The sequence below is a fragment of the Thermobia domestica genome, chromosome 15 (genome assembly GCF_964235325.1).
Source record: "Thermobia domestica chromosome 15, izTheDome1.hap1.1, whole genome shotgun sequence".
Lineage (NCBI taxonomy): Eukaryota > Metazoa > Arthropoda > Insecta > Zygentoma > Lepismatidae > Thermobia > Thermobia domestica.
Window position 1 is genome coordinate 159,590,625 of NC_137468.1, and position 23,687 is coordinate 159,614,311.

Sequence of the window (23,687 nt, forward strand, 5' to 3'; positions counted from 1 at the left end):
TGAATGTTACTTTTAACTTTATTATTTTGAAGACAACTGTTGGGATTATTTCTTATTTTCGTCTTTCAAAATTAGGGTTTAACTCGTACTATTTTTTAAAACCAAATAAAAAAATTTCAAATTACTAACCAACTTCGAGTTACTGTTATAAAAGATGGTAAAACAACACTTTCGGTGAACAGACAACGAACAGAATTATTCCAGCTAGGAAAAGTCTACAAGGGTGGGGTGGGGGGAATCTTATTTGTGGTAAAAGTGCATTCATTCAATAGAGAAAGAGAACTGCTAACATCAAGAAATATGTCGTTGGACGTTCGAAAACGATTTTACTAAGACTCTGGTATGGAGCGTGGTGCGTTACAGATCAGAGAAGTGGATATTGAGAAAAGCTGAAATATCCAAGCTGGAAGCATTTGAAATGTGGTGTTGGCGCAGAATGCTGCGCATATCATGGACAGAAAGGAAAAGAAATGAAGACGTACTAAAGGGAGCTAATGAAGGACGACAGATCATGAAAATGATAGGAAAAAGAAAAAAAAACAGTATGCCTGGCTATCTTATTTGGCATTTCGATTGGATCACTGTGCTGATAGAGGGAAAGGCAGAAGGAAAATCAGGAAGAGGAAGACCAAGGATAGAATATTTAAGACCAAGGATATGCAGTTACTAAGAAGAGACCTTATCAAAGTATAAACCATCTCTCCCAAACGAGAGAAAAGTTTTAATTTCTACGTTGCCCACCAGCCTATGGTAAAAGTTTCAAAGCAAAAGTTTATTCCTTATTTTTAAAGCATGTACCCTAAACTTTCACTATTGATTGCTTAGAAGCAATTTTCTGATTTAAAAATGCAAGAATTGCTTAGACTTCATTTCATTTCATTTCGGCATCCAATTGGACACCTTCTTCATAGGCACGACCGTTTAGATCCAGTTGCCTTCTTCGTATTTATGTAATAAATATAACTGTAAAATCATAACATTCGAATTAGTGTTTCACATGAACCTTTGACCTTTAGAATTGCCGGGATTCAATGGGTTAATTTCTGTAGATTTGAAAAATTGTATTAAATTAAGTTGTTAATAGTGCTTAGACTTTTAATTTAAAAAAAGTTCTCCTATTTATTTAAAAACCTCAACAATTACAAACAAAAATAAATGTACGCAATAATACTTTCAATTTCTAATTTCTATATCAATTACAAATGCCTGAATTGTTCAACGAAACAGACGATGCATGGTGAGTGAGCATTCAATATTTAAATTTTTCCATCTTGTAATGTAAAATTTAAATTTGGCGTTCCTAGATATTGTGATATATAACAACTGCGCTACAACTGCGCTACATTAAATGCCATGCTGGAAAAACAAAACTTATAGAAATACGAGGCTTTCTGATTCTAACCCGGTCATTGATGCTCACAGCTTAAAAATCTGTGTGTAAAAGAAGATTGGAAACATCTTCGAGTAGAGGCGATGCCCAGCGACGTAATTAGGCTAGTTGTCGCCCGGGGCAAGAACTCGGTTTAGCTCCCCACCCCCTGACCAAACAAACCAAAATGCTCCCCGACTATACCTAATATTAGCATCACACATTAATTGTCGTATCCCATTTGTTTCTTCAAGTGGTAAAGCTTGACTTAAAAATTGCAGTACATACTTTAATTTTTAGTACAAAATGAAACACCAAATTAATTAGTATTTGATTGCCAAATAATCTGAGAGTAGCATGCTTAACATATTCTTATAGTCTTATCATAATAACTGCAAATGTTTTTGAAATTACATCAGGATGTGCATATGTGTAGAATGAATTAACAATCTGATGCTTTAGAATAGAATATTTAATTATGACAAACAGTCAAGTTGTTGTCTCTAGTATTATACTCGGACAATTTCGAAATCTCTTAAATCGATGTAAGTTAAATGAAAACACCAAAAGCTGAAATTAAAATTTAAGTTTGCGGGCTCTTTTGGCTGCAAAGGTGTTTACAATGTCCTCAGAAGATAACTTTGAAGTTAACTTATGCTCTATGAATATGATCCTAAGGTTGGTGAGTCGTTGTTGTTCTGTTAAGTTTCTGAGGTAACTTTTATGATCTTTGGTTTGCTAAAACTCCTTTTCTTGCCTGATGGTGAAAATTGCCCAATTTTGCGCTCCCCAATCCCGTGCCCGGGCACAAGCCCCGTTTGCCCCCTTCCTTAGTTACGCCACTGGAGATGCCGGAAGAAATCCAATAAATTAAGGGAAGGGAAGGAGAGGTAAAAGGGGACCCTGCGTTGTGAGTAAGACTTTCATTTGCTATTGTTTTCTTTCGAAAAGTAATCTCCTGTGGCAGAACGAAAAGAAACTCCAACACGTCTTCTCATCCTCGTTGAGAAGCCCGAGGAAAAGACAGAGATCAGAGCGGTTTGGTTTTACAAAGCCAGGAACATTGAAGACACTTTATAGTTGAAGTTAGCCCCCATTCCACTTTTTCACATTTAATTATCACAAACTAGCTGAAATGCCCATTCTTCACATGGGTCAGATAAAATATCCCGGTAAACGCCCCCCCTGAAACCCCCTGGTTCGAATTTTTTTTAAAAAAGCCTCTGTCCCTCAGCTGATTGGGGCTGAATTTGGAAGTCAACGCTTATGGGAGTATCACAATTCATCTCAGCGACCGCGAAAACTATGAATTCGACACTAATATTGGTTATTTTCTATTACTTTCACATTACATGTCTTGGTAAACGTCCCCCCTGAGACCCCCTGGTTCGAATTAAAAAGAAAAACGCTTCGGGACCAAAGTACTCGTAACCAAAAGTTGGTAACTCTCGATCAAGTGGTCTGGTCCCTAGGCCGCATACAGACAGACAGATACACAACCAACTCTTCAATTTATTTATATTAGATTATAATATTTAGAAATCTGGGTTTACTGTTGCACTTCTACCGCACAATAGTATTTTGTATAACTAGTACGTACAAAATACCATGGAATGCATTAATGATGACTTTTGAGTTTTTGAGCTTCGATGAGTAATATGATTTGAACTACATTGATATGTTATACACTTTGAAAACTATTTCTTAACAATATCCAATACATGAAAACCAGTCTATTATCACTTATAGCATACGATATGCATAGGTAAAACTGTACAGTAAAATTACAATACTCTTCGATTTTGAAATATCTGTTAAAGGTGGGAACGATGAAAGCTCTTTAACATTTGCATTCGCTTCAAAGAGAAAAAGAAAATACTTCCCGAAATAAATCAATAAATTATGTTCGAAGAAAGTGCTCTTAGAAAGAAAAATACGTGTTTCAGTTTGTTATACGAGCCGTCCACATATTACGTAACACTATTGTATTTTTGACAAATTTTCATACCCTTCCAACCCTTGTCATACTTTGTAACGCAAAGCCGAACCCCTCCCCTTTTGTTACGTAAGGCTTTTTGATTTTTGTTTTTTCGCCGATTTTGCTTATTTTGGGGGTTATTTTTAATTATAGAAGTTTTTATTACAAAATGCTTGTATTCTGAATATATTTGTAGCGTTTCTTCGCCAACAAATCAAAGTATTAGAAAATTATAGTACCGTAATAATATTTTAACCCCATAAGGTCGTTTAATTAACCAATTTTAATTCTTCGAAATTGCATAGTGTCGTTTTCCCAAGTAGATCGCACCCATTCTTTAAGATCATCGGTAATTGGCAAGGAGAAAATACTGCCAGCAGATGCAGGTGAAACAGGATCTAAAGAACTGATATCGACATTTTTATTATTATTATTATTATTATTATTATTATTATTATTATTATTATTATTATTATTATTATTATTATTATTATTATTATTATTATTATTATTTTGTGTTTCGTGTGTTTGAAGTTCGACGATGCAGAGTTCTTTTCCTCGTAAACCACAGACTCGAAGTAGCTACACACTTGAAGGAGCAGGGACATCTAGTTTGTGAACAAGCTTTCGTACATCATCTTTAAACTTTGGACTTGAATTTACTCCTTTTCAAATTATTTTTGCCCTAAAGCAGTACCAGAATGCGAATAAACTCGATTTCTCCAGAAGTATTCAAATTCAAAAATGAAAAACAAAAAAGAAAGAAAGAAAGGAAATTCAGTACGAGATGAATATCCTGTGAATGAGGTTTACAATATTATATTTTACTCTGCAAATCGTGGATCGTTCCGTTGCGGAAAATATTTCACGAAAACTAGTTTCTTCTGTTTTATATGCGAAATCCCTTAGAAGAATATAGAGTGGGTAGTGATTCAAATCAAAAGTTTTAAATAATATTCTCAGAAATAGATATACGATTGGGAACGCGGGTGCATTTTCAAGCGATGGTTACGATCACTAAGAACTAACTTCAGAAAAGCGTGTGCCCAATACTGCAATAACTACAAAACTAAGTTTTGTTGTATTGTAATACATGCAGGGTTCATCACCAGTCATGCTGGTGTCTAAGCGCCTTCGAATCCCTTCTGCATGGTTCACTTTATACAGGATATATGTTGGCCATTTCCCAAAACAATACAAATATTTATTTAAAAAAAAAAAAAAAGAGAGAGAGAGAGAGAAGAATTGAATACAATTATTTGTTTGAAAGATTGCTTATAAAACTGAGAATAAAAACAAAAATTACAGCAAAAAAAAAAAAAAAAACAATGCGTTGCGTAACGAAAACGTAAACACCCTCCTATGCCCTTGTCACATTTTATAACGCAAGGCTGAAGCACCTTCCCCCATTGCCACGTTACGTAATATATGGACGTTTCCTAGATCTAATATACAATACTCAGTTATCTTTCGCAATAATATTTAACATATTACTAGCGGTTTAATCATATAACGTCATACACTTTATTATTAGGCCCTATTATGTTTTAACACTCGTTCCTCTGTCTTTTGTTGCAGATTCTCTGATGCATGATGTAATCTGAGAAATAAAGAATAATCTTATTTTGCTCTTATGCCTGCCACAACCTGTTTGGGGTCATTGGGGTCCCATGCGATGTCATGGCAGTAGTTTTGGTGAGTTATTTCTTGTCAATTAAAATCAGAATAACTTATTTCTACTTATTTTAAAGTAAGTGAGAAATTTAAAGGAAAATGCGACACAGTAACCAGAATCCATTACCCAGTCGCTTGATTTCACCTCCCTGGGGAGAAGAGCTCAGTGGTAGAGCACTAAGCTATAGTTGGAGGACTCCCTGGATCGATTCCAAGCGATGTAAGATTCTTGTGAATATCATCGTGGGTTTTCTCGAAGTTCTCCCGTTTCTCCCACACAATTATTCCACCAAATCTTTCGTTATCATTCACTTCCATTAATTATCCGTCTCCTTTAGCCTAAGGGTAAAGTCATGAGACGTTAAGTTAAAGGTTTGGTTTCTTTTTCAATTTTCTACGTTGCCAAGATGTTTCAAATAGCTGCAACTTAGAACTGAACTAATAATTTCTTATTTCACTTATACTCCAGGCATTTCAGAGCAACTTTCATGTTTCTTGGTCAGGGAATACTAGAAGGAAAGCTCCCATAACTCTTCTCGTATTCAGCAACTTTTGATAACACTGACCGAAAATGTCTGCAACACAAGGAAATGTGGACTAAAAGACTTATCCCTCTCAAACTTTGTTGCAGTCGAGAATAGATATGGGAAACTGAATAGTTCACTGGCTGGTTGTTCTGTATTTCCCTCTAAATTCTGTTCATTATAGAAAGAATGTATTCAATCGTCCAGCCCCTCAAAGAAAATAGTGTGTTTTATTTTAAGGTTAGCAGAGTTTTAAATACAATTTAAAACAGTTCCTGTGTAGAATCCCACAAAAGAAAACAAGTTAGTTCGCTTCACATTGTGGAACTACGGCAACTTCCAAACAATGCGAATTCAATGCTGAAACCGGAAGTGGTACCTCTTTAACTTCCGGTTGCAACAGAGAGATAAGGTCAGCGTCAGAGATGGAATCTGTTCTTCGGATTTATTAGTACACTCATGTGCAGAAGTTAATAATATGGTTGTGGTTGATGTATCACACGGAGAAAACAGAGAACCAATCCTTTATCGGTTGAAGGTAGAATTCCTAATGGTAACAGAGTGAGAAAAGCCACATAATGGACAACATCAACGAAAATGCACAGGGGCATGAAAATCAGGAAATATACCCACGTGGTATTAAAATTAGAAATGTTATGTACAGGGACATAAGTAGTGTGTGTAATCTTCCCTTACAGTAAGACATGCACCACAACGTGGCTGCATGCAAAGGATGAGATTATTAATATATGACTGGGAATGACTTGTCATTCTTGGGTCAATGCCCTCCTGAGTGCGGGGATAGATCTTGGAGCGACGTGAAATTCGCCTACCAAGCGTGTCCCATGTAGGTATCAATGGCTTCAGGTCTGCTGGCGATCGACTGCGTCAATCGAATCGTCTAATGTCGTGATTCTCAAAATACTCACTACTCCAGCTGGATGGGGACATACATTTTTATCTATTAAAACGAAATCGGGAAACTACAACCCGAAATAGACGAACATACTGTACACCTGTGATGGTATCACGTGGGAAGACATGCAGAGGCGTGCGAGACTAGGGTGATCCCACCCCACCCCATGATTCTTGCACGCCTGTAATGGTACAGCTCAGTAATGTTAGGGGCAGGAATTATGTTCCAGGATCTCTTCAGATAAATTCACGTCGAGAATCACTGGAGAGACGAAAGCGAGATTGTGTATTGGACATGACTCTACTATTGCTGGATTTATGCATGATTCTTTGTACCAATTCAAAGAGGCTCTTCTTTGTAGTAGGACAAATGGAACACACCTTGTTGGTCGTGTGGCATATAAGTGAACCTGAGCTAGCAGTCTGTAAACTGTAAACTTTAAAATGGTAAGCAAGGATAGAAATAGGGAAAGAAGCCTTTAGGAGGAAGAGAAGTCTATTTTGTGGGACCTTGAATAAAGAGTTGAGAAAAAGACTCATAAAATGCTTCGTGTGGAATATTGTGCTGTATGGGGCATTGAAAAAAAAAGACTAGAAGCTTTCAAAACGTGAGTGTGGCGAAAAATGGAGAGATTTAGTTGGATCAAGCGGAAGACGAATGAGAGGGTGTTAGAAATAGTGGGGGAGAAAAGAACAATTTTAGATAATATGATCTTGAAGCTTTGCTGGCGTCTACTATTAATCCAATGTTCTCGGGATTGCTGCCAGAGTGAGTGTTGCTGTGCTGAGCTTTCGTTACCATACAGCGGCAACATCTTGAGAGCTATATCTTCAGATAGCTCTGAAGATGTTGCCGCTGTATGGTAACGAAAGCTCAGCACAGCAACACTCACTCTGGCAGCAATCCCCAGAACATTGGATTAACAATTTTAGATGTAATTGAAAAGAGAAAGAGAAACTGGTTGGGAAATTAGCTAAGAAGGAACTGAATCATGAAAGACATGCTAGAGGCTACAGTGACAGGAAAGAGAGGGAAGGGGCGAAGGAAGCTACAGTTGATGGATAGTACCAAAACAGAAAAATCGTACGTAAAGACGAAGAGATTAGCGGAAGACTATGGAGTAGGAAGCTTCTCAGTTGCAGCAGGTGACCTGCCAATAATGGCAGAATATCTGTGATGATATGAAATAAGAAATTCAAAATAATCTTTTAAAAATACATTTTTCCAATACAATATGCTAATTACATTTATCTTTTTCATCTCCTTTCGTGACTTCATGTATCCCTCTCGTTACATCCGTAAGGATCCCGATCCCAGGTTGAGAAACCCTGCAATACAGAAATAAAGTAAGAGATGGAACCTATCCAAGCGATACTGAATGTATATATATAAAAAAAAAAACACTTCCCTCTATCTACTACCGTCTTTGCCCTAAGGTGATCGATATTAAAACCGGAAAATAGTCTATATCTTACTTCCGGTTGGAAAAAAGTATAAACATCGACATTAAACTTATTCTTGTCACGCTGAATCCATGCTAAAAAGCCATTTCCTGCTATCTGTTATCGGTTTTGCTTTATGAGGGTGAATATTGAAACTGGAAGTAGTCTTGAATTTTTACCACTTCCGGTATTAGTAGAGAAATAAAGGTGGAGACGTAATCTATGACTGGTACGCAGAATCGATTACTGAAAACCGTTCTCGATATATCTTACTCTTCTTGCTCTACGGTCAACAACATTAAAATCGGCACCTATTCTTAGGATCCTGAATGAATTTCTCGCTATACCATACAGACTCCGCTTTGATACATCTCAATAATCATACAGATGAATGGACACAGCCATTCTATAAGACTTCCCATACTTATGAACGCTAGATTTCCAAACACATGTAGCCTTAGTGTAGATGCATTAAATATGTAATTTCAGTTTGAAATATATGCATTACCTACCGCTACTAAAACTAGTTCAGACTTTTCTTCATAGAAATACAAGGATCGTTCAAGGTTGACCAGGATTTCCGTACGTAAATAATCGATGAATAGCCGGATCATGATGAAACTTGTGGGTGACGTAATATATTCCTTCTCGAGTAACTAGCGCCCGGCATGAAGTATTTGGGGCATGCACAGCACTTGCAGCTAACATGGCGGCAATCAGTGTGTCTGTGGCTGTGGGACAGCGGTGTGTAATCAAATTTCTTCTTTGACATTTCATTAGAAGTGGACACGCATGACAGTCTGTGAACAGCTTCTGAATCGGTTTCGAGCCGAAGGTGATGAATTGTTGCAACCCATCATCACGTGTGATGAAACATGGTTGCACAATTCAACCCCAGAAACCAAAAGAAGCAGCATGGAGTGGCGGCATAAAGTTCCCCGCCTCCCAAGAAAAGCAAAACGCAGCCGTCCGCTGGATAGATCATGGCAAGCGTCTTCTGGGACATGAAGGGTGTTATTCATCTGGATTTTTCTGGACGAAGGGAGCACAATTAATGCCCAATATTACACCACATTGTTGAGTAGTTCTGTACGAAAGTCCATTCGCAAGAAAAGACCTGGGATGTTGTTTGGAAATGTGATTCTTCTCCATGACAATGCCCGCCCTCACACGGCCAATGTGACAACAACAACTCTGGCCGAAATGCGCTGGGAAGTTCTGCTGAATCCCTCCTACAGTCCAGATTTAGCACCCAGTGATTATAATTTGTTTGCAGTCCTTAAAGACCATCTGGGAGGAAAAAAATTCACGACAGATGAAGCACTGCGGAACGATGTCCTCCAGTGGCTATGCTTATGCACGTTGATATGCTTGTGCACATTGATGTGTTTATGCACAGAAGTTTATAACCTACTCCAGTATCTGGAGAATTGAATTCCGTGACATTTCAAAACCAATTTAAAAGAACTGCTAAGGTTGTAATTTTGATTCTGAACAGGTTTCAAGATACAAATGGAGAGCCGTTTGATTTGCAAGATAGCAAACACCTGTCTAGAAAGCCATGAGTGCTGATGTTCGGAATTCATGTGCTGTTTCCACATTACCCAATTGATATATGATACGCCTTCTGGCAGAGGATAACCCTTCATAACCTGTAGCCGGAAATTGATTTAATTTGTAACCTGTAATCATTTGTTTGTCATTTAATTTCACTGCGTAGTACTTTTAAAAGATCTCTGAAAAAATATTGCAATGATGTCCCGCTTAATGATCCAATATAATTATCTTCCTTCACCCAGATCGCTGACAAAAATCATGGTTTTCTTTTGGAGAAAATTTAAACAACAGAATTTTGTAATGTTTATTGAATATTTAAAAAACAATGTTGTTTCTGCAGTTTCTTTTTTCGTTATTATTATTATTTTAAAGATTCTTAGAAGTCTTTTTTTCTGAACAGAAAGCCAGATGCATCACTTAATGGACAACGGTATTTCTTTGAGGATAAGTGTTTCTGCTTAATTGAAGAGCGGCTTCAACCACCAGCCAACTTCTACTGAATAAGTTCTTAATTTTGACTGAAGAAGCCTTCCGTAGAGACTGAAATTTTAAATCATGTGAATTGTGTCAGAAGTACATAGTTTCAAAGTTATCAAACCAGAATATATAAACTGTATTTCTTATTCACTCAAGTTATCCAAGTGTTAAAATAATGAGAAGTGGACTGTAACAACCAAACTAGTTCCACATGATACAGTGTCACATGTAAATATGATATAAAATATAGATCAAAGTGTTTACGAGTAACATTCAACAAAGGCAATTTAAAGTTATTTTTCAGAAAGATTTCTATTCACATGTACATTGTCCAAGTGATTCTGTTCTATCGTACAGATTGAAATTTATGGAGCAAGATTTCTGGTTTTGAGAAATTTGAAAAAGTTAAAACTACATATCTGTAAAATGGAATCCTCTATTGGAAAGCAACAAATCGCTTTTGGTGGTTCTTTAATAAGAACCGAATCACATACCGAAATGAAAACATATTATTTGTTGAACTATTACAATCAACTCATTTCCATTCCTTGTTCCAACAAATCACCAAAATTCAGTGAACTGTTTTACCTGTGATAGTAAATATGCGGAATCATAGTGACCATACGTCATGCAAAAGTACAACAACAACAGGATTATGGATCTCCAAAGTACGAGTAACTGCAGTGTGGATTCTTGGTAAACAAAGAGTATATATGTATTCCTCATTAACAAGTTATGGATTTGCATTTTGAGTGATTTTATATTGACATCCAGATGAAGACATCTTGAAATAAGACATAACTCTTTCAAAACTTCGCAGAGAAATGTTCAAACAAGTACACAACCACATATTAAGGACGTTTCAAACATGGATCTTCCTTGCGATATTTCAAATCACTTCTGTTAGCTGAGATGATGTCATACATACTGAGTACAACGGGTTTGCTTTTCACCAAATCATCAGAAATCATCAGAAGTCCAGAGGTGAAGCTGAAACAAAAAGGTGTCATCAATTGCTCTAACAATGTATAACTGTTTGAAAAAAAAAAAAAAAGAAAAATGAATAAAAACAATTGGGGGAGCTTTGATTAAGTGGGGTGGGTGGATCAATAGATGGATGGGGTACGTCTACCACCAATCTTCCTAAAATCCTGGGAAGATTGGTGGTGACTGGATGGGCAGGCAGAGGAGTAGACTGGCGGACAGGACGGGTGTTTGGGCCGCTGGGCAGACGGTCCGTTAAGGGGGAGACGGGCTGACGGATGGGTTGAGGGGGCCTTGTAAGAAGGGAGGGTGGGGGTATGGGTGCTTGGCTGGGCGGGTGGATATACACAACATATACACGTACGCACATCCAAACGCCTACATTCCTCATCACCATATACACAGATGCAGCGAGGGACCACGCGCTTCGATCCAGATGGGTAAGTATTGTAGCATGTACAGACCTTTACACGATGACTTATCTTCTTCGGATAATTCTTCTGGTTTCGGATTCTTCTTCAAATAATTCTTCTGTTTTCTTCAATGCGTGTTGAAGGTGTCTTCGTTCTCTTTTCTCTGTATTCAACTGTTTGTACTTCTTTATAATCTTTCTCTATCTATTGTAAGAATCATTGGTTCTTCGATCTACATTTGTTCCAATAGTATTTCTTTCACACACTATGATAACAGTTACTCATTTCTCAATTCACAATTGTTCAATATATTTCTTTCCTATTCTACAGCTTCCATTGGAATATCTTTTCACTCACGAATCACTAGAAAGAAGTCAATAGATACAACGGCTGTAATTTGAAATAGTGGAAAGAAGAATTAAAACTGAAATTAAAGAGGTGATAAAAGGGTGGAGACAGTGTGCTGAACTAAATTATCAAAAAATATAAACAAATTAATTAAACAAATAAATAAATTACTTAAATAGATAAGTTATAGTAGGTAAGAAATATAAACAAAACGTTAAATAAATAAATAAATTAATTAATTAATCATAACTTCTCCTCCACCAACATCATCATCATTATCATAATCATAACCTTAACCACCAACCACAATGTCTCCAGTTTCCTTTCACTAGAATCTTTTCTCTTTTTGCAGTATTTCATATTACAGGTTGTGTCTACATGCTTGTCTAGTGATTTTTTTGTGTGTTGTGCCTTCATCTTTAATGTTTTCTCTTCTCTGAATATCTACTCCAGACCTTGACCTCGCCACACGTTCTTCCATACTAACATTCTAGCACAAGGATTCAATATGGTGATAGTAACATTTAACTGGACTTTTGTCTAGTATGTTCCCTCTTCTTCAGTCGTGAATACACTCTGATGACGAGAGACTGAATCTTGAAAGCTAAGTCCTTTATTCTTTCACTGTGCTTTTCTTCATAAGCATCATGTACAGTACTTTTTATGTCTTCAGATCGCATGAAAACATTATTCACATACACAGTGGTGGCTCGTGAGAGAAGTCACATTGGTAAAAGTTAAAGTTTTATTACTTGAAACTGAGAGAATAAAATTTATCTAATGTATTAATTGTTGTATACAACAATTAATACATTAAGAAAGTTATCTTCTTTTACTTTCAAGCGAAAAAACTTAATTCTTACCTGTGGAACTTCTTTCAAGAACCATCCACAAACAGTTAGTGTTTCTTTTTCAGCTCTTTCGGCGAAGAAGAAAGAAGAAGAAGCTTTATCACGACATATTATCTGTCTGTCTGGTTGGGTGTCTGTGCTTCTGTCTGACCTGACGCTGGGGTTCTTGATATCTGTCCTGACGCCTGAATCCTAAATGTTGATCCCGACCTGATGCCCTCTGTGCCCTTATACCCGCCCCGAAGCCAGCCTTCTCCTCTGCCTGCTTTCCCCCTATCTATCTATTCTTTCAGCCACCCCACAAAGTTGGGAAATAAAAAAGAAGCTGATTTCTTTCATTTCTTGATGTTCTGTTTCAAACAAATCTGACACCGATAATATCTTAAATGGGGTATATTTAGCATGCCATAAGGGCCAATGGTGATCTTTAGGTTCTGCAGCGATTACTTCCATTCAACCAATACCTCTTCTATTTTATTTCTGAACTTGTACACTTTTCCCTCAATTTATGTTAACAAAGTGAAATCTTAAATTAAACATCCCGCAATTATACTTTTTCTGCTAAAGGAAACGGGTGAAGAATAAAAGTGAATGATAATGTAATCACACTTAAATTCTGATATCGATTTCCCTGAATCCATGACTGAAGTAAATTTTCCCTGATCCGCGTTAGATTTACCAAAATAAATGGGTCTCAACCATCTTCATAGCTATCCAGCGCTCTATTTATTTTTTAAATACAATATAAGAATTGTTTTTAAGTCTTTATTATAAATCAAATTTTCTGTATTTGGAATACAATACACGAACGATCTTGACTATCTCGGTATTTTGAACACAATCGTAAAGATAAGGATGTAAATACTGTTTATACGTCATAATTTGGCCTATCTCTTATATTACCGGGATGCGGCATTGGCTCAGTGGTAAAACACTTACCTCTGGTGTGTGGGGTTCTTGGTTCGAACCCCAGCTAAGTAAGTTTGTGGTGGAGAACATCGTGTCCGTGGGTTTTCTCGGGGGTATTCTCATTTCCTCCCACTTTCTCACTCCACCAATTCTTCCATCATCATTCATTTGCCTTAATAGCCCTTCTCCCTTAGCCTAAAGGAGATAATAGTGAGATGTTAAACTGAAAGGTTTCATTTCCTTTTTTCTTTGATTACCTATAATCAATAACTTATTTTCTTCTTCTGTAGCATCTGATTTTTAAATTAAATTGTTTTTATACTTCCAAAGCTTAAAGTTTTAACATCTTTGGGCATTCCTCAAGCTACTTCATTTCTAAAGATAATTTTTTTCAGCCTTTTTCGTATTTTCATTTTGATTCCTTCTTGATTCTTTCAAGTGTTCTTCGTATCTTATATTGGCAGCTCTAATTATTGTAAATAATAGTTTTCTTCGATACTTTCATGAAATATGATTGCATTTTCCACCGTCCTTTGAGTAAATAGACTATTCATGTAAGTTTTCTATAAGTACCAGTGCATAAAATAAGGTATAACTAGCAGTGCTTAAAGTGAGCCGGTATGAGCCGGTTATGCATCCGAAAGTTCGAAAATCGGCCGGTATGGCATACCGGTAAAGGTCACTGATTTAAATTGTAATTTATTTGCAGAAAAGAAAATATTTTACACATAGAAATGAGTACGACGTTAGCATTCAGTCAACAAATATGTTTGTACTATCAAATACTTCGTTCTGCTGCTTCGAAAGAAGTAACAGTTCCCTATCTCCCTATTCAATGGCAGAATTTGTGCTCTTGATTTTTTCAACATTTGGGCGAGCAATTCACTTACCCTCAAAAAAATTTAACTACCGTACCACCCGCCTAAAATGTTTAATCTAGATCCTCCTTTGTCATTGACAGGACTCTTCTTTAAATTCAAAAGGATTATTTTCACATTGTCTGGACTTCTGTGTTTACAATTACCAGATTGTCCCAAAAGCTCTGCACCATACATGAAGGAAAAAGAAACACGAATATCAGAAACAAAGACAAACTTTTAATCAGAAAAATACAGGCCATCATGTTCGATGACCTTCACTCATGTTTGGGACAACAGTTCAATCTGATGGCGATACCAGTTGGAAGGTTTAGAATTGAAAAACTCGCGACAGGCAGCATGCGCTTCATCATATGAATTGAATAGCCGACCAGACAAGAAATGAGAGAGAAAAAAGAGAGTGAGAGAAAAGCAAAACAAACAACAATCTGAGGGTGCAACATCTGGACTATAGACAGGAACAGGTAACAACTTAAACACGTCAAGTTCAGTCAGGGTGTTGGTCACATTTAGAGACCGATGACTCAGAGCATTGTCAATTTGCAGCAATAAGCTTTTCCTCTTGTTAATGCCGGATATTTCTCGTTCAGAATGACATACACTCGGCGTAATTGTTCAGAATACAGTTCACCTATTATGCACGATCCTCTGGAACAAACTCAAAATGAATTATCCCGTCAATACACCACCAAACACACAGCATGAACTTTTCCCCATATCTGTCTTGTTTCACATTGTCCAGGGCTTCCTGTCCTCTTTTCGCCCACTGTTTACGTGTGTAAGGGTTTTTCAAAAACACCCACTTATCTCCTGCCACAATTCTACACCAGAAACAAAGATCACGTGGATTTTTTAAAAACAAATTCTAGCAAATTGAAACTCCGAGCTGGGCCTGCTCCTCTGTCAGCTCATGAGGACTTTGTCGGGGCAGTTTATTGACGTAATGCATGGCATGCAATCGACGGTTTCCTGTCGATTTGGATGTCCAAACTACTCTTGCTAACACACACGTACTCGATTGGGGTTCAGCACTCACAGAATCTTGCAAAGGGCCGTTAATACCCATCGGAGATCTACCCTTACGGGGCTTGTCCGAGAGGCTTAAATCACCTGAAGTAAATTTTGTGAACCAACGGGTAGCTGTCGGTCGATCCAGTATTCCTTTGTTCTGCTCTGTTCTGCTGTCAGTGTTATAAACGACAAAGAACGCCGTACAAAAACACTGCATTTCCTTGTCTGTCCGATTTGGGTGATTTTTGGATGTGTTGTAGATGAGAACCCTCTGGTCAATTGTTTATACAAGGCCAACTCCCTATGTCCAATCCTGTGACCTTCAGATGTCACCAAAAGTCATACCGTACAAGAAGTAATGCATTTCCTCGTCTGTCCGATTTGGGTGATTTTTGGATATGTTTTAGCTGAGGACTCTCGGTCAATTGTTTACATGGAGCCAACTCCCTATAACCAACTTTGTGACCTCCAGAGGTCACCAAAAGTCACATCGTTACGTGGACAATCCTGATCTGCCGTTGCCCAGTATAACACACAACTATTTTTTGTATGCCGAGTTTGAACCAATTCTACCAACACCCATTGTGTGACCTTTGGTGATCTCTGGAGGGCACAGGGTTGGTCATAGGGAGTTAACCCTATATAAACAATTCCCCGGGAGGTCCTCAGCTACAACATATCCAAAAAAACACTCAAATCGGACAGACGAGGAAATGCAATGCTTTTTGTACGGTGTCTTTTCCTTCGCTACAGCTTTTGCAGTTAGTCCTTTTTTCCATAAAAATCGTAGCACAGTGACCTTCAGAGTTGAAATTTAGTCCTCATATTGCCCATTTGGCTTTACAGGAACGCTCGCTACACACGCAGTACTTGTCTTCACTTGATACCACGAACCTGTCCTCTATGCATGCCCACAGTTTTCATTGGTGGCGTCACCTATCCTTCCAAAGTTGTACCTCATGCAGGTCAGTGTGCTGATGGTGCAGAACTTCCGGGACAGTCTAGTTAGAGGTCTGCAAGGGCTCGGGCCTACAAAGAATCACTTCGGGCTCGGGCCGTGAATTTTTAAATATACAACCATATTTCTCGGGCCTAACTTTGTAAATATACTCTACAACGACATATATTGCACCATTCTTTCTGGAGAACTTTCAAAGCACAACTGGAAAATTAAACCTCTAATTGCTGTAAGTAAAAATACAATTTTGCGTTAATTATTAAGTTTCCGTAATTCGGGCTTATTTCGGGCTCATTTGATTATCACACAAGCTCTGGCCTAAATGCTTAAACATATTTCGGACTCGGATCGGGCCTCACATTGTAAAATCACAGGCCGGGCCGGGCCCTGGCTCAAAATTCAGGCCCGTGCAGACCTCTAAGTCTGGTATAAGAAAATTAGTGTTGACCACGAGACAAAACGAGACCAGAAGCTTTTGAAAATGGAAATGAAATTGAAAAAGAAATCATTAAATACTAGTGGATTACAATACAATACAATACAATGGAATAAAACGGAAAACAATATTCATTGAATACTGGGCTGATGATAATGGGGAGTAAAAAATTTACATATTAGTCCTGACTCACTCATTCTCTTTCTATAGATTTTCACGTCAAAAATTATGCAAAAATGTCAGGAGTAGAGATACTTTTTTAGGGTTCTGTCAAAATTACTGCTCTAAGTGGTCATATTTGTTCCATACCGTCGCCTCATCTGATGTCACTTTAAGCACTGATAACTAGGCGACAAAAGGATCGCCTAGTGGAGAGTTAGTATTGCCTAGTGAAGAGCCATGTCACCTAGTGTCGCCTAGTGTACAGCCATAGTGCGGGCAAATCGACTTCATCTTTGAGAAAAATTTCAAGATTCAGTTAAACTGTGTTTGCAATATTTAAACATTGAGAATATAGCTAAACAAAAACTTACAGGCTTGACTACTGATGGTTTGAAGGCTAATACAGGCGAAAAAAGTGGATTATGGGTCCGGATGAAAAAATATCTCGATAGGAAGAAGCTTTGTGTATGGTACATTGCCCTCCGAATGGATTTGGTTCTAACTGATTTAGAATCAACAATTTCAGAAGTTAGCAAAATTGGAAGAGTAATATGAAGTCAGTTGCTGCTCATTATTGAGGATCTGCTCTTCGTTTCGAAGAGGCTGAGAAAATTGGCAAGGAAACAAATGTTTCAATTGTGCGTTTTCCTGCTTATTTCGAGATGCATTTTGTCGGACACTTGATAAAATTTAGTCAAGCTATTTCGAACAACTTACCATGTATGCAAAGCACTGAACATCAGGTATCGGCCAGGGCCTGTTTAATAGGTACCATCCTGTTATTTGCCTGGTAGAACTGAGAAAACCCTGAAAAACCCCAGTCAGGATAGTCAGCAATGGGAATCGAACCTACGACCTCACGAATGCGAAGCCAACGCTCTACTAGTTGAGCTACTTTTCTCGGTATAACATTTCATATTTCTCGTGATGGACTTGTTGAGACACCTTGAAACGCTTCAAATACAATATCAAAAATCAATGATAACCATGAAAGATATAGAGCTTTGGAAAAAACTGTCATACAACTTCTTACTTAATGGAGCAAGGACATTACCCTGGTGGACTAGAGGAAGGATTGCTCAATAACGATAATGCTACAAGTGATGAAAAAGATGACTCATCTCATTCTAGCTTGGAAGCTCTTCCCCAAAGACATGCTCTCAAATCCCTTGTCCCCACTAAGAGGTGCTGGTCCGTAATAAGGATAGAATTGGTATTGAATTGCTTCGAATTTGTTTCCGAAATGAACAACAAGGCATTCTGAATTCAATAAATGCACTCATCGAGGCAAGAAGCGTGAATGAAGTAGATCAAACAGCATGCGTCCAAGCTGAAAATTTATTTGAAAAAAGTGCAGTTTCTTTTTTGACAGACGATATTGTAAGTTTATTTGCTGCTGAAAAACCTCCTGTTCCTTTGAATTTGAGTAACTCCACGGCAAAATTATGTCACTGTTTAAAGGTGTCCAGACCGCACTCTGTATTTTCAAAATTGGTGCAGTCTTATATTTGTTTGACCCCGCATAGCGCTGGAACCGAGAGAGCAGTCTCAGTTCATACAATATTGAAATCAAAAAAGCAGTCGAGTTATTCAATGAAAGCTCTAAATTCAAGAATGCATATTGCTCTTAATTGTGTTGGAACATAATTTTATGATCCTTGGCCTGCTACGGCAGAGTTTTTACAAACTAAAGACAGAAGACAAAAACTTACAGATCCGAAGTTATATAAGGACTAATAATATATCAATTTTTTTCAAAAGATAGCCGCATCTAGTGCAAAAGTTATCATTGTCTCTTGTGTGGTATGTTACTATAACTGAATTATATTTTAGTTCTAAAGCTATTATTAAGATTTTGATTGTGATTTTTCAAAATCAAAGAGTTCAAAAATTATGCTTTTAATGATTAGTAAAAGCATTATCGTGAATTCTAATGTTCCATATATATTGGATGTCTGTTATATAACTGTTACATTGATATGTTGCTATGATTCTATATGTGATATTAATGCTTACTTTATTATATGTGTTCTTTAAATGTTGTGAAGGATAGTAGTCAATTACCAAAGTCAATGACCTCACTGCAATTAGCTGACTAGATTCAGTGTTGAAAATTTGTAATGATGACTTCTTCACTAATAGAATCTATAGTTATAATCTGGAAATGGTGTTCAGATAACATTACTCAACCTCTGCGATGTTAGTAAAATGACAACGGAGCAGTGACTTTAATGTTCTTTCTCTATAGCCTCCGCTCTGTTGATTATTATCACACCGGAGCGCGGAATAGTGACCTACAATATGTTTTGCCCGTCGTGTGCGTGATCACTAACTTACTTTTTGTCCGGAAAGTATTAATAACATGGTGTAGAATAACAAAAAGCATACAGAAAATTAAATATATTGTCAATATTCAATTTTAGTCAACATAATCTTATTTTGTAATTTCTAAGTAAAGTTGCTCTGATATCTGCACATAAGTTCTCAAAGTTACACGTATTTGTTCACTTTACTATGAATAAAAGAAATGAGATATATTCATAAGTTTGTATAAGTTCAGTACTTGTATTAAATTCATAAAATAATAATATATATATTTTACTTAAGTTCCTGGATCTTATATATATATATACATATCTTTCCTTTGATTCTGCTTCATACTTGTCACATCTGTGTTATATACAAAAGGCTTTGTATCACCAAATAAAAAGTAATTACCAAAATTTACAACTCAGGCAAAACATCCATTTGTATAATACTAGAAGCAGTAAATTCATAAATGTCCCATATCAACGACTGTCCAAATCGTTAAATAGTTATGAGACAATTGGAATAAAACTGTATAACAAGTTGCCTGCAACACTAAAAGATGAACCTATAGATAGATTTAAAAGTAAGTTATACAATTGGTTAGTTGCAACGCCCTTTTATTCTTTATAGGAGTATTTTAATTATTCAATAGAAGTGTAACGTGTTTTGTAATTTCGTGTTGAGCTTGTATTTAAAATGCATATTGTTATTGTAATTTACTTTGTAATGTCATTTCATCATTAATTTAGTTATAGATCATTATTATTTATACTTACATATCAATATTGTATCACATTTTGACGTTGTCTATTGCTATGTATAGCTTAACGACAGTAAAATTCTTTATTATTATTATTATTATTATTATTATTATTATTATTATTATTATTATTATTATTATTATTATTATTATTATTATTATTATTATTTTCGTACGGAAAATGCAAAACTATGTGTATCTGATATATCGAAGAATGAATTCAAAATTTTGTTATGCCATTAAAGTATGAAAGAACAACAGGTAAACTGTAGAAAAAAAATCAGTGTTGTATTATATGTTATTTCGAAACTTTTATTTGGTAAATAAAACCTATGAATTTGATTTATGTGCGAATCATTGTTCTAATCATTACTTCTCTTTCAATATTTGTTTTGGCCCATAGTGATTACTTTTGGTACTTTATATCATCGGTCATCTTTAGATTAACGTTTTGATAGAGTTAGTTAAAACTTAGTTAAGAGGATCTCGGTTAGATAGCGTATCGCCGACGATGCTTAAATCTGCCATATTTCCGTGTCTTCTGATGCATTTAGACCAGAACTGTCCGATTACAATAATCCCGAAAGCAATAACCATGTTAACCGAAAATATGGAGGGAGGCTTCAACAAAAGTAATAAATAAAAGTATCAATAAAGTGTAATATTATATTAAATGACAAATCATTGGCGCATTTGTAGCCACACAGAACTGCTTCTACGACCTGCGAATCGCTTATTGGACAGCCCTGATTTAGATCGTTGTTTTGTCTTCCACTGATTTGAAGATCCACCCTTGGATCTTCTAATATTTTCTTCCCTCTTGGTCAAATATGTGTTAACGCATTTTAATGCTAATATTTCATTACCTAGTTGATTATTTTTAAGTTCTATAGTTTCTGTTTATACTATGCTAGTGTTTCATTATTTCATTTTAATATTCTGAGTTTCATTCTCGTTGGATTTCATACAAAAACTAGTCAACTTGATAGATAAAAATATGGAACTTAGAAGTACTAAGGTTTTAATAACGATAGTAACCATTAAATAATTAAGCCATTAAGCATTAAAGATTAAACGATACATTAAGGACAATGTCACTTATACTTTATAAAATATATTACAGAAAGTGTGATACTAAGTGTGACATTCACTATTCACATGTTCCTTCTAGGCGATGTGACTTGAATGTGTGACACAAAATGTTAACTGTAACGGGGCCTTACGAACACCTTTCATTTGATACCTCATATCATGAGGCAAGCTGTTCTTAAGTTCTAATGTCGTCTAGTGAAAATGTCTTAAAATGTGCACTAATAAGTACGTACATTTATTTTTAAAATATTTAAAAAATACTATCCAGATCTATAGAAGACGTACTGTATGTTCAGTCTAAGTCAAACTGGTGTAAATAATGAGCTAGTTGCGAATCACTCATTAGTACCAAAAGTGTGAACATAAAGTGAAATTAGGGGCAACGGTGGCTCAGTAGTAAAGCGTTCACCTTTGATGCATGGGTCCTTGCTTCGATCGCAGCTCGCGCCAAGTGAACTTTGTGCTGGACAAACACCGAGTGTGTGGCATTTCTAGGGGTTCTCCTGTTTCCTTCCACTTTCTTCATTCCATCATTTCATTCATTTATCATCATCACCGCCTCCTTTAGCCTAACCGGCATAACCGTGGGACGTAAAACTTAAAGATTTTAGTTCAATATGTATTAACATAGGTGAGTAAAAATGTCGATATTTTAATATTGTATATTTTCTTATCCATATATCAGTATATATTTATTTTATACAAGTTAATTAAAATTTTTAACATTTCATGGTATTTTTACAATATCGAATAAACAGATAAAAAATGACCGAATTAAAACACATGAACTTCTATACTCATATATAAAATCCTATATGTATTGGCATTTATTCAAAGTGTATTATTTTGAAGTAAATTTAAAATAAATAATGACTGAATGAACGAAAAAGGTACTCTATATATATTGTAAAATTTCTTGGGTAGAGCAATAAAATGTATTCGGGATTTGGACTTTTTCCCTTCACCTTTTTATTATAAAAAGTCTTTTATGTACACAAATTATAATAAGCAATTCCTCTAATATTTAGGTAAGATTAAGATAGGAGCCCGGTGACCAAGCGTCGTGGGCTTTGAGGTGAGGTACTCTCGGTGACCGTGCGTCGTGAGAGGGGTGTAGATTAGGTATCTCTTTCTCGGTGACCGTGCGTCGTGAAAAAGAGGAAAGGAATCCGATGACCGAGCGTCGTGGGTATAAGGATGGGTACCTCTAGGTGGCCGAGCGTCGTGAGAGGGGTTTTAGGTGTTTCGATCAATCCGGGAAGATTGATGTTGGTCGAGGCGTGCAGTTCGTTTTTATCCTGTATTGTCGGCTTCCTTCGTTGATTCTCGTCCTTCCGACTGTTGGCGATGGTGATCGACTCCTCTTCGGGACCGTCGTATGTTTGTTTTTATTTATTATTAACACATGTAGTTCACACGTGGTTATTGCATGACGTGTAGACATGCGGAACCTTACAATATTTAAAAGTAATAAGCAATATGTCCTTCAATGAACACTTCTTTTAGTGAAAAAATTTCTCACAAAGTGCTTTAATGAAAATAAAATTTCAAAAATGATACGAGAATTTAATTCTCGCACTGTTGAAAAATAATCTTCACACAGTGAATTTATTCCGCTTATTCCCAGTTCGAAAGAATATTGGAATCATTTTATCAACGTAGAACTTCGGTCGAGAGAACGGAATTTCTGAAGAAAAGATTCTTTTCAATGGAATCTTCCGTGGATAATTGCAACCAGGAGTAGAGATGCAAAAAAGCCGGCTTTTTTGAATCGATGATTTTTTGCACATAAAAAGCCGGCTTTTTTGGGGAAAAAACGAGAATTTTGGAAATTTTGGCTTTTTTCATTTTCATGATTTTTCTATCTAAATAGCTTTCTTATAGTATATTTTATAGTTAGATAAGAATTCCATTACCTAAATGCCATATTTCGCTCTGAAATTCACCATCAAGATGGATGGAGCACATGTTTTACGAATTAAAGCTAACATGAAGAATGTAGTATTTGAGAGCAATTTTAGAAGCTATTTAACTTTAACTTTCGAGTTATCGACTTCTTTTTTTCTCTAGATAATTTTAGTTTGTCATCCGTGTTTCACTTCTAAGAGGTTAATACTCTAGCTTCTACCGCAAAAGTTAAACTTACGTTTTTCTATATATCCGTCAAAGCGTACATCTTAACTATATATAAAACTACAAGAGCTGACAAATTATTGAGCACTTCCTGTAGGGCTACAATGATTAAATTCGGCATGATTGTAGCTTTCAGGAACTAACCCACAGGAAAATTACCAAAAGTGAATATTTTTAATTTTTAGGGGGTCTAAAGAGGGGATGAAAAATTTCCCCATGTTATTTAAATGGGCCTTTTTTTAACTATAATCTCATGTTTTAGGTACTTAGAATTGGAATAAAAACTTGAAATTTGGTATGCGTGTACGTTTTCGTTAGCACTACCTAAGTAAATCAGTAAAAATAAAAAAAATCCAACTTTAGAATGGTTTTATAGGGAACTGAAAAATCTTTCCCATGTTATTTATATGGGACAACTTTTACACCCCCAAATTATTGAGCACTTCCTGTAGGGTTACAATGATTAAATTTGACATAATTGGAGCTTTTCGGGACAAACCCATCG